At 45.7% G+C, this 17,079-nt stretch overlaps 2 non-coding genes across 2 annotated transcripts; both read left to right on the top strand.

Moving 5' to 3' along the window:
* Positions 1 to 3,862: 3,862 nt before the first annotated feature.
* On the top strand, positions 3,863 to 3,934 carry trnag-ucc (transfer RNA glycine (anticodon UCC)). Its single transcript has one exon. It is a non-coding gene; the product is annotated as a tRNA-Gly (tRNA).
* Positions 3,935 to 16,672: 12,738 nt separating this feature from the next.
* trnag-ucc (transfer RNA glycine (anticodon UCC)) lies at positions 16,673 to 16,744 on the top strand. Its single transcript has one exon. It is a non-coding gene; the product is annotated as a tRNA-Gly (tRNA).
* The last annotated feature ends 335 nt before the right edge of the window (positions 16,745 to 17,079 follow it).

The following is a 17,079-nucleotide window of genomic DNA, read 5'->3' as shown; positions in this document are numbered from 1 at the left end:
CTTTGTGTCGTCTGCAAACTTACTAATCAGACCAGTTACATTTTCCTCCAAATCATTTATATATACTACAAAGAGCAAAGGTCCCAGCACTGATCCCTGTGGAACACCACTGGTCACAGCCCTCCAATTAGAAAAGCATCCCTCCATTGCTACCCTCTGCCTTCTATGGCCTAGCCAGTTCTGTATCCACCTTGCCAGTTCACCCCTGATCCCGTGTGACTTCACCTTTTGTACTAGTCTACCATGAGGGACCTTGTCAAAGGCCTTACTGAAGTCCATATAGACAACATCTACTGCCCTACCTGCATCAATCATCTTAGTGACCTCCTCGAAAAACTCTATCAAGTTAGTGAGACACGACCTCCCCTTCACAAAACCGTGCTGCCTCTCACTAATACGTCCATTTGCTTCCAAATGGGAGTAGATCCTGTCTCGAAGAATTCTCTCCAGTAATTTCCCTACCACTGAAGTAAGGCTCACCGGCCTGTAGTTCCCGGGATTATCCCTGCCACCCTTCTTAAACAGAGGAACAACATTGGCTATTCTCCAGTCCTCCGGGACATCCCCTGAAGACAGCGAGGATCCAAAGATTTCTGTCAAGGCCTCAGCAATTTCCTCTCCAGCCTCCTTCAGTATTCTGGGGTAGATCCCATCCGGCCCTGGGGACTTATCTACCTTAATATTTTTTAAGACACCCAACACCTCGTCTTTTTGGATCACAATGTGACCCAGGCTATCTACACCCCCTTCTCCAGACTCAACATCTACCAATTCCTTCTCTTTGGTGAATACTGATGCAAAGTATTCATTTAGTACCTCGCCCATTTCCTCTGGCTCCACACATAGATTCCCTTGCCTATCCTTCAGTGGGCCAACCCTTTCCCTGGCTACCCTCTTGCTTTTTATGTAAGTGTAAAAAGCCTTGGGATTTTCCTTAACCCTATTTGCCAATGACTTTTCATGACCCCTTCTAGCCCTCCTGACTCCCTGCTTAAGTTCCTTCCTACTTTCCTTATATATTCGAGTTAAATACCAGTCACATCGCGCAATAGGGGGTTTAGAAGTGGCTGCACAAATCCCCAGAGTGTGTCCTCACAAATACATTAGCTGCAAACCCAAATATCTGCTACATTCTCAGATTGAGATATGTTGAAAGCGACAAAGATACAAACTCTGATTCTCGTTTAAAACTCACCCAATTTATGAAAATAAAAGATACAATCTCATTTCGATGTCTATGAACTGAGCTGTAACTTGCAAACTATTACAGAATCCTCACTCACTCTGTTCCAGATGGAAGACACTGTAGCGATTCCAGACTGTGGTCCATTTTACATTCATGTCAAAATTCTGACTCCGAATCAGACGGAGTGTCCGAGATCAAATCAATGTGTACAACCTGAGTTAAACTTCCAGAGCAATCCAGTATCAGATCGAAGGTTACATTATCTTTCACTATTGTGTTCTGATATTAAATGCTCACGTTGTTTGCTTAAAACCTCCCACATCAGTTGTCTCTTTCTGTGCTGGAAATTTACGTGGAATGAATGCAAATTTATAAACAGTCCCAGAGATTGAAGGTCACATCCTCAATCCCATCCTCAGTGAGTCACGAAGCCTGACAGATACAGGATTATTCTCAAACACATGTTCAGAGTAAGTTACAGCAGCCATACCTCCAAGACCTGATCTGTAACAGTTTCAGACTCGCAGAATAATACAGTGTCCCCTCGTGACATGTCCTTCTACTGAGTTGAACAGGTGCTCCCTATCCGCCCTGTCTATACCCATTATAATCTTGTACTCTTCGATCAGGTCACCCCTCAGTCTTCTCTGTTCCAGCGGAAAAAAACAAGCCTGTCCAACCTCTCTTCAACTCTTCAACCCTTAAATGTTCCATCCCAAGCAACATCCTGCCGAATCACCTCTGCACCCCATCCAATGCAGTCACATATTTGCTAGAATGTGGTGACCAGAATTGCACACTGTACTCCAGCTGTGACCTCCCCAACATTCTATACAACTCCAACGTGACCTCTCTGCTTCTGTAATCTGTGCCCGGATTGATAAAGTATTTCATATGCCTTTCCAGCACCCTACTAACCTGCCCACCTGCCTTCAGAGATCTCTGGACAAACACTCCAAGGTCCCTTTGTTCCTCAGGACTTCCCAGTGTCAGGCCATTCACATTAATCCTATAATAATAATATTATATTCTTTATTGTCACAAGTAGGCTTATATTAACACTGCAATGAAGTTACTGTGAAACCCCCCTACCAAGTGGATCACATCTAATTTTTCAGCGTTAAATTCCATCAGCCACTTTTCTGCCCATTTGACCATCCCGTATGTATCTTCCTGTAACTCAAGACACTCAACCGCACTGTGGGCTTGAAACTCAGTGAAAGGATTTCACCCTCCTCTCGGAATCTGATCACCACCTCAATCCCAACATTCAGCTTGGGTGGGCAGACAAGACAACGTCCTTCCCGCAGCCCCCCGAGCACAGACTGGATAATATCCCAAACTCGTATCCTGCTATTGTCACATTGCTCCACCACCTTGTTCTCTTCACAAAACGCCAGGAATCTCAGACCAATTCTTCAGACCTTTGATTCTCTCTTCAAACAACATCTTGTCCCTGATTAAGTCCATCCTGGGAAGAGGGGATCGTCATTCTGAGTTTCTCTGCAGGCATCCGGTTGCTGTTGATGGACCAAAAGAGGCCTCACGCCTGAAAGAAAGCCTCTCTCACAGCCCTGCGAGCATGTCTCCATTAGACGGTGCAGAATACCTGCAGAGTAGATAACAATGGAGAGAAGTGTGAGCAATTTCAGCTTCACAATTCTGTGGAAATGGAGGATTCGGAATGAAACATTATTGGAAATACTGAACAGATCCTCTGGGATCAGGACTCAACAGGGGAACAGGCGCTTTAACGGATTAAGCTACAAAGTGTGAGGATGTTCAGCTAATCACAAGGAAATGCTGGAAATACTGTACGGATCTGTAGTATCTGTGAAAAGCGAAATAGTTAACATTTCACATGCTGACCTTTCATTGGAACGACCTGTTTCTCTCTCCACAGAAGCTGCCGGATCAGCTGAATATTTCCAGCATTTTCTGTCTTTGTTGCAGATTTTCAGCATCCGCAGTATTTTGCTTTTGGGCCAAAGGACAATGAGTTGCCTTTCCTGCTCTGAGGGTTATTGCAGGTCCCTCTGGCTGTGATTATCGCTGATTCGGCCAAACATTTACAATCTATCATTAATTGACCGCGAGAATGGGCGGTGAGGGGATTCTGGAACCGCTCCAAGTCCATATGGTGTATGTACACACACAGTGCTGTTAGGGAGGGGTTCCAGATTTGGATGGTGCCTCGCGGAGGAAAAGTCAATTTCTGGAGTGGGATTCGAGCCCTGACCTCCAGAGGAGACTGCGACCTGAACTCGGCCATCCTGACGTATTCGAAAGGTTAGGTGCGATTGGGGCGAAGTCGGGTGGTCTTTCCGAGGGTCGGTGCCGACTCGATGGGCCGAATGGTCTCCTTCCGCACTGGAGCCATTCTACGATTACTGAAATAGGGTGAAAACGGCAGCATCAGGACACAAGAACAAGTTACGGTCTCAGGCCAGAGTAAGTGTCCAAAGTAATGACACACACATTAGAAATCAATGAGATAAATACATTTATTGTGGACTGGTGCCATCTCCTGGCAGAACGGGAGCCGTGCGACACGGACACTCTCATTCAGGAGCATTTTACATTGGAGTGAAATAACTTACGCTAAGTATGAATGTGTTCCAAAACAGTTTATCAAGCTAATCTAAAGGACCAATTGGAATCTGATTCTTTCACTGAGCGATGGTGGTATAGTGGTGAGCATAGCTGCCTTCCAAGCAGTTGACCCGGGTTCGATTCCCGGCCATCGCAATAAAAATCTGGTTGTATATTTTTGCGCCACTTCGTGAGTTTCAAACCGAGAAAGGGAAACAGTTCCGAACTCAGAATTTGGGCGCAATTCGGGTGGGGAGTGAAATAAGTAACTTTCTCATCATTTTTAATATGGTTTCAATATGGACAGTGTTTGACTATTCACCACCCAAGCCCTCAAACTAAAGCTAAAAATCACAGCATTTTCACTTCACCCTTATGAAGTGGACCAAACAGAGACACAACAGACACGTTACAGACGAGGATGGGATATGAAGCCACGTGTACAGAGCACAATGGATTATTGTGCATCACCTTAACCACGTGGTACAGCTGCTTTACTTCAGGGCCCTTTAGTATCCATCAATCTAACTTCTTTGAGTTTGTTTCGCACAGTTGCTGATGTACAGAACACAGTCAAAGTATAAATAAATAAAAATAATCTCTGAGTATATTTGCGAGTAAATCCCACACTCACACACTGTATCAGAGAGTGAGTAAATCCCACACTCACACGCTGTATCAGAGAGTGAGTAAATCCCACACTCTCCCGCTGTATCAGAGAGTGAGTAAATCCAACACTCACACACTGTATCACAGAGTGAGTGAATCCCACACTCACACTGTATCAGAGAGTGAGTAAATCCCACACTCACACACTGTATCAGAGAGTGAGTAAATCCCACACTCACACACTGTATCAGAGTGTGAGCAAATTCCACACTCACACACTTTAGAACATAGAACAGTACAGCACAGAACAGGCCCTTCGGCCCTCAATGTTGTGCCGAGCCTTATTCATAACCAAAATCAAGCTATCCCACACCCTGTCATTCTGGTGTGCTCCATGTGCCTATCCAATAAGCGCTTATAAGTTCCTGAAGTGTCCGACTCCACTCTCACAGCAGGCAGTCCATTCCACACTCTAACCACTCTCTGAGTAAAGAACCTACCTCGGACATCCCTCCTATATCTCCCACCCTGAACCTTATAGGTATGCCCCCTTGTAACAGCTACATCACATTAGGAAATAGTCTCTGAATGTCCGCTCTATCTGTCCCCTTCATCATCATAGAAACCTCTATTAAGTCGCCTGTCATCCTCCTCCACTCCAAAGCGAAAAGCCCTCGCTCGCTCAACCTTTCCTCATAAGACCTACCCTCCAAGCCAGGCATCATCCTGGTAAATCTCCTTTGCACCCTTTCCAATGCTTCCACACCCTTCCTGTAGTGAGGAGACCAGAACTGCACACAATACTCCAAATGTGGTCTCATCAGGGTCCTGTACAGTTGCAGCATAACCCCACGGCTCTTAAACTCAAGCCCCCTGTTAATAACGACTAACACACTATAGGCCTTCTTCACGGCTCTGTCCACTTGAGTGGCAACCTTCAGAGATCTATGGACATGAACCCCAAGATTTCTCTGTTCCTCCACATCCCTCAGAACCCTGCCGTTGACCCTGTATTCCACATTCAAAATGAATCACCTCGCACTTATCAGGGTTAAACTCCATCTGACATTTTTCAGCACAGCTCTGCATCGTATCAATTTCTCTTTGCAGCCTACAACAGCCCTCCACCTTATCCACTACTCCACCAATCTTTGTGTCATCAGCAAATTGACTGACCCACCCTTCAGCCCCCTCCTCCAAGTCATTGATAAAAATCACAAATAGCAGAGGACCCAGCACTGATCTCTGTGGTACACCGCTGGTAACTGTTCTCCATCCTGAAAATCTTCCATCCACCACCCCTCGTCTTCTATGTGATAGCCAGTTACTTATCCAATTGGCCAAATTTCCCTCTTTCCCACACCTCCTTACTTTCTTCATGAGCCGACCATGGGGAACCTTATCAAACGCCTTACTAAAATCCATGTATACGACATCAACTGCTCTACCTTCATCTACACACCTAGTAACCTCCTCAAAGAATTCAATCAAATTTGTGAGGCAAGACTTACCCTTCACGAATCCGTGTTGGCTATCCCGGATTAAGCTGCATCTTTCCAAATGGTCATAAATCCTATCCTTCAGGACCTTTTCCATTAACTTACCGACCACCGAAGTAAGACTAACCGGCCTATAATTACCAGGGTCATTCCTATTCCCTTTCATGAACAGAGGAACAACATTCGCTGCTCTCCAGTCCTCTGGCAAAGGCAGGGGCAGCACGGTAGCATAGTGGTTAGCACCATTGCTTCACAGCTCCAGGGTCCCAGGTTCGATTCCCGGCTTGGGTCACTGTCTGTGCGGAGTCTGAACGTTCTCCCCGTGTGTGCGTGGATTTCCTCCGGGTGCTCCGGTTTCCTCCCGAGTCCAAAGATGTGCAGCAGCTGGTTTAGCACACTGGGCTAAATCGCAGGCTTTTAAAGCAGACCCAGGCAGGCCAGCAGCACGGTTCAATTCCCGTACCAGCCGCCCTGAACAGGCATCGAAATGTGGCGACTAGGGGCTTTTCACAGTAACTTCATTTGAAGCCTACTTGTGACAATAAGTGATTTTCATTTCATTTCATTTTCAGGTTAGGTGGATTGGACATGGTAAATTGCCCTCAGTGTCCAAAATTGGGGTTACTGGGTTATGGCGATACGGTGGAGGTGTGGGCTTGCGTAGGGTGCTCTTTCCAAGGGCCAGTGCAGACTCGATGGGCCGAATGGCCTCCTTCTGCACTGTAAATTCTATGTCAGTGGGCACTATCAACGTGGACAATGGGGACCCAAAGATCAAAGGCTCTGCAATCTCATCCCTTGCCTCCCAAAGAATCCTAGGATATACCCCATCCGGCCCGAGGGACTTGTCGACCCTAAGGTTTTTCAAAATTGCTAAAACATTCTTCCTTAGAACATCTACCTCCTCCAGCCTACCCGCCTGTATCACACTCTCATCCTCAAAAACATGGCCCCTCTCCTTGGTGAACACTGAAGAAAAGTATTCATTCAACGCCTCTCCTATCTCTTCTGACTCCATGCACAGATTCCCACTACTGTCCTTGACCGGCCCTAACCTCACCCGGTCATTCTTTTATTTCTCACATAAGAGTAAAAAGCCTTGGGGTTTTCCTTGATCCGACCCGCCAAGGACATCTCATGCACCCTCCTCGCTCTCCTTGGCCCTTTCTTTAGGTCTTTCCTTGCTACCTTGTAACCCTCAAGTGACCCAAATGAACCTTGTTTCCTCATCCTTACATACGCTTCCTTTTTCCTCTTGACAAGCCGTTCAACCTCTTTTGTGAACCATGGTTCCCTCACACAGCCATTTCCTCCCTGCCTGACAGGGACATATCTATCAAGGACACGCAGTATTTGTTCCTTGAACACGCTCCACTTTTCATTTGTGCCTTTCCCTGACGGTTTCTGTTCCCATCTTATGCTCCCTAATTCTTGCCTAATCGCATCACAATTACCCCTCCCCCAATTATAAACCTTGCCCTGCCGTATGGCCCTATCCCTCTCCATTGCAATAGCGAAAGACACCGAATTGTGGTCACTATCTCCAAAGTGCTCTCCCACAAACAAATCTAACACTTGGCCCGGTTCATTACCCAGTACCAAATCCAATGTGGCCCCACCTTTTGTTGGCCTATTCACATATTGTGTCAGGAAACTCTCCTGCACACACTGTACAAAAACTGCCCCAACCTATAGAGGTTCCAATCAATATTTGGAAAGTTAAAGTCAGCCATGACAACTACCCTGTGACCTCCACACCTATCCATAATCTGTTTTGCGATTTCTTCCTCCACATCTCTATTACTATTTGGGGGCCTATAGAAAACTCCTAACAACGTGACCGCTCCTTTCCTATTTCTAACTTCAGCCCATATTACCTCAGTAGGTAGATCCCCCTCGAACTGCCTTTCTGCAGCCGTTTAACTATCCTTGATTAACAATGCTACTCCTCCACCTCTTTTACCATCTTCCCTGCTCTTACTGAAACATCTAAACCCCGGAAATTCCAACAACTATTCCTGTCCCTGTTCGAACCATGTCTCCGTAATGCCCACAACATCGTAGTCCCAGGTACCAATCCACGCTCCAGGTTCACCTATCTTATTCCGGATGCTCCTTGCATTGAAGTAGACACACTTCAACCCACCTTCTTGTCTGCCGGTACACGCCTGCGACTTTGATACCCTCCTCAGTACCTCACTACTCTCAATGCTGGCTTCTGGACTACAGCTTGTTTCCCGATCCCCCAGACAAATTAGTTTAAACCCCCCTGAAGAGCTGTAGCAAATTTCCCTCCCAGGATATTGGTGCCCCTCTGGTTCAGGTGCAAACCGTCCTGTCTGTACAGTTCCCACCTTCCCCAGAATGTACTCCAATTATCCACGTAACTGATACCCTCCCTCCTCCACTATCCCTGCAGCCACGTGTTTATCTGCACTCTCTCCGTGTTCCTCAACTCGCTAGCACGTGGCAGCGGCATAAACCAGAGATGACAACATGGTTTGTCGTGGCTCTCAGCTTCCACCCTAGCTCCCGAAATTCCTGTTTTAAATCCCCGACTCTTCTCTTACCTTTGTCGTTGGTACCGATGTGAACCGCCCAATTTCAATACAGGTAAAAATAAAAAACTTAGCCAGCAACCACTGCGCCCTGCACTATAACAGCAATCAGCTGTTATGGGCCCACGCAAACAATTTAAATCTTTACTCCTTACCCAGCAGTCACTCTGTCCTCACTCCGACCGGATTCAGCTGCAAACCCCCAACAGTAAATTTTTAAAAATTTACTCCCTTTAACAAGCACTCACTCAGCACCACTGCGCCCCACACGATAACAGCAATCAGCTGTTAAGGGCCCTCACAAACAATTTAAATCTTTACTCCTTACCCAGCAGTCACTCTGTCCTCACTCCGACTGGATTCAGCTGGAAACCGCCAACAATAAGTTTTTTAAAAATTTACTCCCCTTAGCAAGCACTCACTCAGCAACCACTGCGCCCCACACGATAACAGATTTACATGAGACTGAGTAAATTCCACACTCACACACAGTATCAGAAAGTGAGCAAATCCCACACTCACACACTGTATCAGAGAGTGAGTAAATCCCACACACACACTGTATCTGAGAGTGAGTAAATCCCACACTGTATCAGAGAGTGAGTAAATCCCACACACACACTGTATGAGAGAGTGAGTAAATCCCACACTCAAACACTGTATCTGAGAGTGAATAAATACCACACTCACACTGTATCAGAGAATGAGTAAATCCCACACTCACACACTGTATCGGAGAGTGAGTAAATCCCACTCACACACAGTATCAGATAGTGAGTAAATCTCACACTCACACACTGTATCAGAGAGTGAGTAAATCCCACACTCACTCACTGTATCAGAGAGTGAGTAAATCCCACACTCACACACTGTATGAGAGAGTGAGTAAATCCCACACTCACACACTGTATCAGAGAGTGAGTAAATCCCACACTCACACACTGTATCAGAGAGTGAGTAAATCCCACACTCACACACTGTATCAGAGAGTGAGTAAATCCCACATTCTCACACTGTATCTGAGAGTGAGTAAATCCCACACTCACACTGTATCAGAGAATGAGTAAATCCCACACTCACACACTGTATCGGAGAGTGAGTAAATCCCACACTCACACACTGTATCGGAGAGTGAGTAAATCTCACACTCACACACTGTATCAGAGAGTGAGTAAATCCCACACTCACACACTGTACCATATAGTGAGTAAATCCCACTCACACACAGTATCAGATAGTGAGTAAATCTCACACTCACACACTATATCAAAAGTTGAGCAAATCCCACACTATATCAGAAGTGGAGTAAATCCCACACTCTCACACTGTATCAGAGTGAGTAAATACCTCACACACACTGTATCAGAGTGTGTAAATCACACACTCTCACACTGTATGAGAGAGTGATTAAATCCCTCACTCACACATTGTATCAGAGCGGTCTTTCCCCATTGCGTCTTGTGAGCAAATCCCACACTCTCACATATTACAAGACACTCACAGTTGCTGAAGGAATCCCAGACTGCCGTACAATCCCTCTCATCGACAGCTAGGTGACTTTTCCCGTTGGATCTTTACACATTGACGAACTGGGACTGGAGACATTCTTTCTGAAATGAATTACCTGTTTGTAGTAAGAAGGTTTCTGATTGGTGCAAAATCCTAAATCCGATTGGTCTGTTGTTATATCCAATCAAATAAACAGAACATAACTGGCTGTCCTCATTCTTACAATGTCCAATCACAATCATTCCTTTCCCCATTCCTCATTAGCATAGATGTGAGGCTCTGTCTATTTAATCAGCGCTCGGAAGGGGTTTGCTTTATTTCTGGGTGATATTGACGATGGCTGATGAGAAGAAACCAACATCGAAACCAGCTTCCAAGAAGGGAGCCAAGAAAGTCATTAAGAAACCGGCAGTAAAGGGCGGCAAGAAGCGGCGAAGGTCGAGGAAGGAGAGTTACTCCATCTACATCTACAAAGTGATGAAGCAGGTTCACCCCGACACCGGCATCTCCTCCAAGGCCATGAGCATCATGAACTCGTTCGTCAGCGATATTTTCGAGCGCATCGCGGGTGAGGCTTCCCGCCTGGCCCATTACAACAAGCGCAGAACCATCAGCTCCCGGGAGATCCAGACCGCCGTGCGCCTGCTGCTGCCCGGGGAACTGGCCAAGCACGCCGTGTCGGAAGGGACAAAGGCGGTGACCAAGTACACCAGCTCCAAGTAAAACTCCACAATGGACTGAAAACGACCCCAAACACAACGGCTCTTTTAAGAGCCACCCACAATCTCTGTGAAAAAGCTGCACCATCTTTTCCCGCATTGACTTGATGAGAAATCTCTTTGTGGAGGATAGAGATTTGTCCCGTTCCAGAATGTTGTGAATGTGGCTTCATACCCGCCCGTCACAGACTGTTTCGCACAGAAGAGAATCAAACCGAATTGAGAGTCGATTTTAATCCCAGTCTGGTATTTGTGACGGACAATGAGGAGAAACACAATTTCAGGAGGGAATTATTTAAGTTTAATAACCATATTCAGATTTTACAACTGGTGAGTTAAATTAATCAAATTGTTTTTTTATGTTTCCTCTGGGGTGATCTGGGCGCCGCTACATGAATCCTGTTTTCCCAGTGAGCTGAGATTTGCTCCGTTTTAAATTGATGAACGGGGTGTTATTACCGCCGGTTACAGATAAGAGGTTGACAAATTCAAACTGTTCCTAATATAGCGCCTGGAAACTGGGACGGCAAAATATAATAAACCGATCACAAAGTGAGATTCAAATCGTTTCCTGAACATTTCACTGCAGTGAAATTGGCGGGATTTTGGAATTTGAAAACATAAGCCAATCAAATCCTACAATGTCGTCTCCCTGGCCCTGTGATTGGTTAGTTATTGAATTGACAAGTGTTAACCAATCACAGCTGGAGACTTGCTGTTGATGCTGAAAGCGGTTTCAATGATTATTAATTGGGATTAAACTGATGAAATCTGTAACTTCTCCCGGACTGTACTTGAGATTTAAAATATAATTTGTTTCCACAGACAAATACCAGAATATTCTGAAGATGAATAAATGTGGTGTTTCCTCCACACAAGTTACAGGGAAAAGTGTCGCCAGCTCCTTCCCACACACAGTCCATACATTGTCACTGACAGAGCAAAGAGACACAGACAGGTCATCAGTTCCACAGTCTCCGGCAGCAGAAATAGTTCCAGAGACATATTTTCAACCCATCAATCAAACAGAGCAGGAGAGACAGACGCTGTGTCCATGTCACCCTAACGGGGGCCTCATAAATCCCAGTCCAAATTCTCACCCACTCTCATCATCACTGTATCAGATCCACAATAGTGCAGCCTTAGTGAAATAATAAATATCAGAGAAAACTGACACGTGATTGCCGGTTAAAAGTCACACAATTAACCTTAATAATGTACTCTGAGATTCAAAGAACAAAGAACAAAGAAATGTACAGCACAGGAACAGGCCCTTCGGCCCTCCAAGCCCGTGCCGACCATACTGCCCGACTAAACTACAATCTTCTACACTTCCTGGGTCCGTATCCTTCTATTCCCATCCTATTCATATATTTGTCAAGATGCCCCTTAAATGTCCCTATCGTCCCTGCCTCCACTACCTCCTCCGGTAGTGAGTTCCAGGCACCCACTACCCTCTGCGTAAAAAACTTGCCTCGTACATCTACTCTAAACTTTGCCCCTCTCACCTTAAACCTATGCCCCCTAGTAATTGACCCCTCTACCCTGGGGAAAAGCCTCTGACTATCCACTCTGTCTATGCCCCTCATAATTTTGTATACCTCTATCAGGTCGCCGCTCAACCTCCTTCGTTCCAGTGAGAACAAACCGAGTTTATTCAATCGCTCCTCATAGCTTATGCCCTCCATACCAGGCAACATTCTGGTAAATCTCTTCTGCACCCTCTCTAAAGCCTCCACATCCTTCTGGTAGTGTGGCGACCAGAATTGAACACTATACTCCAAGTGTGGCCTAACTAAGGTTCTATACAGCTGCAACATGACTTGCCAATTCTTATACTCAATGCCCCGGCCAATGAAGGCAAGCATGCCGTATGCCTTCTTGACTACCTTCTCCACCTGTGTAGCCCCTTTCAGTGATCTGTGGACCTGTACTCCTAGATCTCTTTGACTTTCAATACTCTTGAGGGTTCTACCATTCACCGTATATTCCCTACCTGCATTAGCCCTTCCAAAATGCATTACCTCACATTTGTCCAGGTTAAACTCCATCTGCCATCTCTCCGCCCAAGTCTCCAGACAATCTAAATCCTGCTGTATCCTCAGACAGTCCTCATCGCTATCCGCAATTCCACCAACCTTTGTGTCGTCTGCAAACTTACTAATCAGACCAGTTACATTTTCCTCCAAATCATTTATATATACTACAAAGAGCAAAGGTCCCAGCACTGATCCCTGTGGAACACCACTGGTCACAGCCCTCCAATTAGAAAAGCATCCCTCCATTGCTACCCTCTGCCTTCTATGGCCTAGCCAGTTCTGTATCCACCTTGCCAGTTCACCCCTGATCCCGTGTGACTTCACCTTTTGTACTAGTCTACCATGAGGGACCTTGTCAAAGGCCTTACTGAAGTCCATATAGACAACATCTACTGCCCTACCTGCATCAATCATCTTAGTGACCTCCTCGAAAAACTCTATCAAGTTAGTGAGACACGACCTCCCCTTCACAAAACCGTGCTGCCTCTCACTAATACGTCCATTTGCTTCCAAATGGGAGTAGATCCTGTCTCGAAGAATTCTCTCCAGTAATTTCCCTACCACTGAAGTAAGGCTCACCGGCCTGTAGTTCCCGGGATTATCCCTGCCACCCTTCTTAAACAGAGGAACAACATTGGCTATTCTCCAGTCCTCCGGGACATCCCCTGAAGACAGCGAGGATCCAAAGATTTCTGTCAAGGCCTCAGCAATTTCCTCTCCAGCCTCCTTCAGTATTCTGGGGTAGATCCCATCCGGCCCTGGGGACTTATCTACCTTAATATTTTTTAAGACACCCAACACCTCGTCTTTTTGGATCACAATGTGACCCAGGCTATCTACACCCCCTTCTCCAGACTCAACATCTACCAATTCCTTCTCTTTGGTGAATACTGATGCAAAGTATTCATTTAGTACCTCGCCCATTTCCTCTGGCTCCACACATAGATTGCCTTGCCTATCCTTCAGTGGGCCAACCCTTTCCCTGGCTACCCTCTTGCTTTTTATGTAAGTGTAAAAAGCCTTGGGATTTTCCTTAACCCTATTTGCCAATGACTTTTCATGACCCCTTCTAGCCCTCCTGACTCCCTGCTTAAGTTCCTTCCTACTTTCCTTATATATTCGAGTTAAATACCAGTCACATCGCGCAATAGGGGGTTTAGAAGTGGCTGCACAAATCCCCAGAGTGTGTCCTCACAAATACATTAGCTGCAAACCCAAATATCTGCTACATTCTCAGATTGAGATATGTTGAAAGCGACAAAGATACAAACTCTGATTCTCGTTTAAAACTCACCCAATTTATGAAAATAAAAGATACAATCTCATTTCGATGTCTATGAACTGAGCTGTAACTTGCAAACTATTACAGAATCCTCACTCACTCTGTTCCAGATGGAAGACACTGTAGCGATTCCAGACTGTGGTCCATTTTACATTCATGTCAAAATTCTGACTCCGAATCAGACGGAGTGTCCGAGATCAAATCAATGTGTACAACCTGAGTTAAACTTCCAGAGCAATCCAGTATCAGATCGAAGGTTACATTATCTTTCACTATTGTGTTCTGATATTAAATGCTCACGTTGTTTGCTTAAAACCTCCCACATCAGTTGTCTCTTTCTGTGCTGGAAATTTACGTGGAATGAATGCAAATTTATAAACAGTCCCAGAGATTGAAGGTCACATCCTCAATCCCATCCTCAGTGAGTCACGAAGCCTGACAGATACAGGATTATTCTCAAACACATGTTCAGAGTAAGTTACAGCAGCCATACCTCCAAGACCTGATCTGTAACAGTTTCAGACTCGCAGAATAATACAGTGTCCCCTCGTGACATGTCCTTCTACTGAGTTGAACAGGTGCTCCCTATCCGCCCTGTCTATACCCATTATAATCTTGTACTCTTCGATCAGGTCACCCCTCAGTCTTCTCTGTTCCAGCGGAAAAAAACAAGCCTGTCCAACCTCTCTTCAACTCTTCAACCCTTAAATGTTCCATCCCAAGCAACATCCTGCCGAATCACCTCTGCACCCCATCCAATGCAGTCACATATTTGCTAGAATGTGGTGACCAGAATTGCACACTGTACTCCAGCTGTGACCTCCCCAACATTCTATACAACTCCAACGTGACCTCTCTGCTTCTGTAATCTGTGCCCGGATTGATAAAGTATTTCATATGCCTTTCCAGCACCCTACTAACCTGCCCACCTGCCTTCAGAGATCTCTGGACAAACACTCCAAGGTCCCTTTGTTCCTCAGGACTTCCCAGTGTCAGGCCATTCACATTAATCCTATAATAATAATATTATATTCTTTATTGTCACAAGTAGGCTTATATTAACACTGCAATGAAGTTACTGTGAAACCCCCCTACCAAGTGGATCACATCTAATTTTTCAGCGTTAAATTCCATCAGCCACTTTTCTGCCCATTTGACCATCCCGTATGTATCTTCCTGTAACTCAAGACACTCAACCGCACTGTGGGCTTGAAACTCAGTGAAAGGATTTCACCCTCCTCTCGGAATCTGATCACCACCTCAATCCCAACATTCAGCTTGGGTGGGCAGACAAGACAACGTCCTTCCCGCAGCCCCCCGAGCACAGACTGGATAATATCCCAAACTCGTATCCTGCTATTGTCACATTGCTCCACCACCTTGTTCTCTTCACAAAACGCCAGGAATCTCAGACCAATTCTTCAGACCTTTGATTCTCTCTTCAAACAACATCTTGTCCCTGATTAAGTCCATCCTGGGAAGAGGGGATCGTCATTCTGAGTTTCTCTGCAGGCATCCGGTTGCTGTTGATGGACCAAAAGAGGCCTCACGCCTGAAAGAAAGCCTCTCTCACAGCCCTGCGAGCATGTCTCCATTAGACGGTGCAGAATACCTGCAGAGTAGATAACAATGGAGAGAAGTGTGAGCAATTTCAGCTTCACAATTCTGTGGAAATGGAGGATTCGGAATGAAACATTATTGGAAATACTGAACAGATCCTCTGGGATCAGGACTCAACAGGGGAACAGGCGCTTTAACGGATTAAGCTACAAAGTGTGAGGATGTTCAGCTAATCACAAGGAAATGCTGGAAATACTGTACGGATCTGTAGTATCTGTGAAAAGCGAAATAGTTAACATTTCACATGCTGACCTTTCATTGGAACGACCTGTTTCTCTCTCCACAGAAGCTGCCGGATCAGCTGAATATTTCCAGCATTTTCTGTCTTTGTTGCAGATTTTCAGCATCCGCAGTATTTTGCTTTTGGGCCAAAGGACAATGAGTTGCCTTTCCTGCTCTGAGGGTTATTGCAGGTCCCTCTGGCTGTGATTATCGCTGATTCGGCCAAACATTTACAATCTATCATTAATTGACCGCGAGAATGGGCGGTGAGGGGATTCTGGAACCGCTCCAAGTCCATATGGTGTATGTACACACACAGTGCTGTTAGGGAGGGGTTCCAGATTTGGATGGTGCCTCGCGGAGGAAAAGTCAATTTCTGGAGTGGGATTCGAGCCCTGACCTCCAGAGGAGACTGCGACCTGAACTCGGCCATCCTGACGTATTCGAAAGGTTAGGTGCGATTGGGGCGAAGTCGGGTGGTCTTTCCGAGGGTCGGTGCCGACTCGATGGGCCGAATGGTCTCCTTCCGCACTGGAGCCATTCTACGATTACTGAAATAGGGTGAAAACGGCAGCATCAGGACACAAGAACAAGTTACGGTCTCAGGCCAGAGTAAGTGTCCAAAGTAATGACACACACATTAGAAATCAATGAGATAAATACATTTATTGTGGACTGGTGCCATCTCCTGGCAGAACGGGAGCCGTGCGACACGGACACTCTCATTCAGGAGCATTTTACATTGGAGTGAAATAACTTACGCTAAGTATGAATGTGTTCCAAAACAGTTTATCAAGCTAATCTAAAGGACCAATTGGAATCTGATTCTTTCACTGAGCGATGGTGGTATAGTGGTGAGCATAGCTGCCTTCCAAGCAGTTGACCCGGGTTCGATTCCCGGCCATCGCAATAAAAAGCTGGTTGTATATTTTTGCACCACTTCGTGAGTTTCAAACCGAGAAAGGGAAACAGTTCCGAACTCAGAATTTGGGCGCAATTGGGGAGTGAAATAAGTAACTTTCTCATCATTTTTAATATGGTTTCAATATGGACAGTGTTTGACTATTCACCACCCAAGCCCTCAAACTAAAGCTAAAAATCACAGCATTTTCACTTCACCCTTATGAAGTGGACCAAACAGAGACACAACAGACACGTTACAGACGAGGATGGGATTTGAAGCCACGTGTACAGAGCACAATGGATTATTGTGCATCACCTTAACCACGTGGTACAGCTGCTTT

This window comes from Scyliorhinus torazame, chromosome 24 (genome assembly GCF_047496885.1).
Source record: "Scyliorhinus torazame isolate Kashiwa2021f chromosome 24, sScyTor2.1, whole genome shotgun sequence".
Classification (NCBI taxonomy): Eukaryota; Metazoa; Chordata; class Chondrichthyes; order Carcharhiniformes; family Scyliorhinidae; genus Scyliorhinus; species Scyliorhinus torazame.
This window is presented reverse-complemented; position numbering and strand designations above follow the sequence as displayed.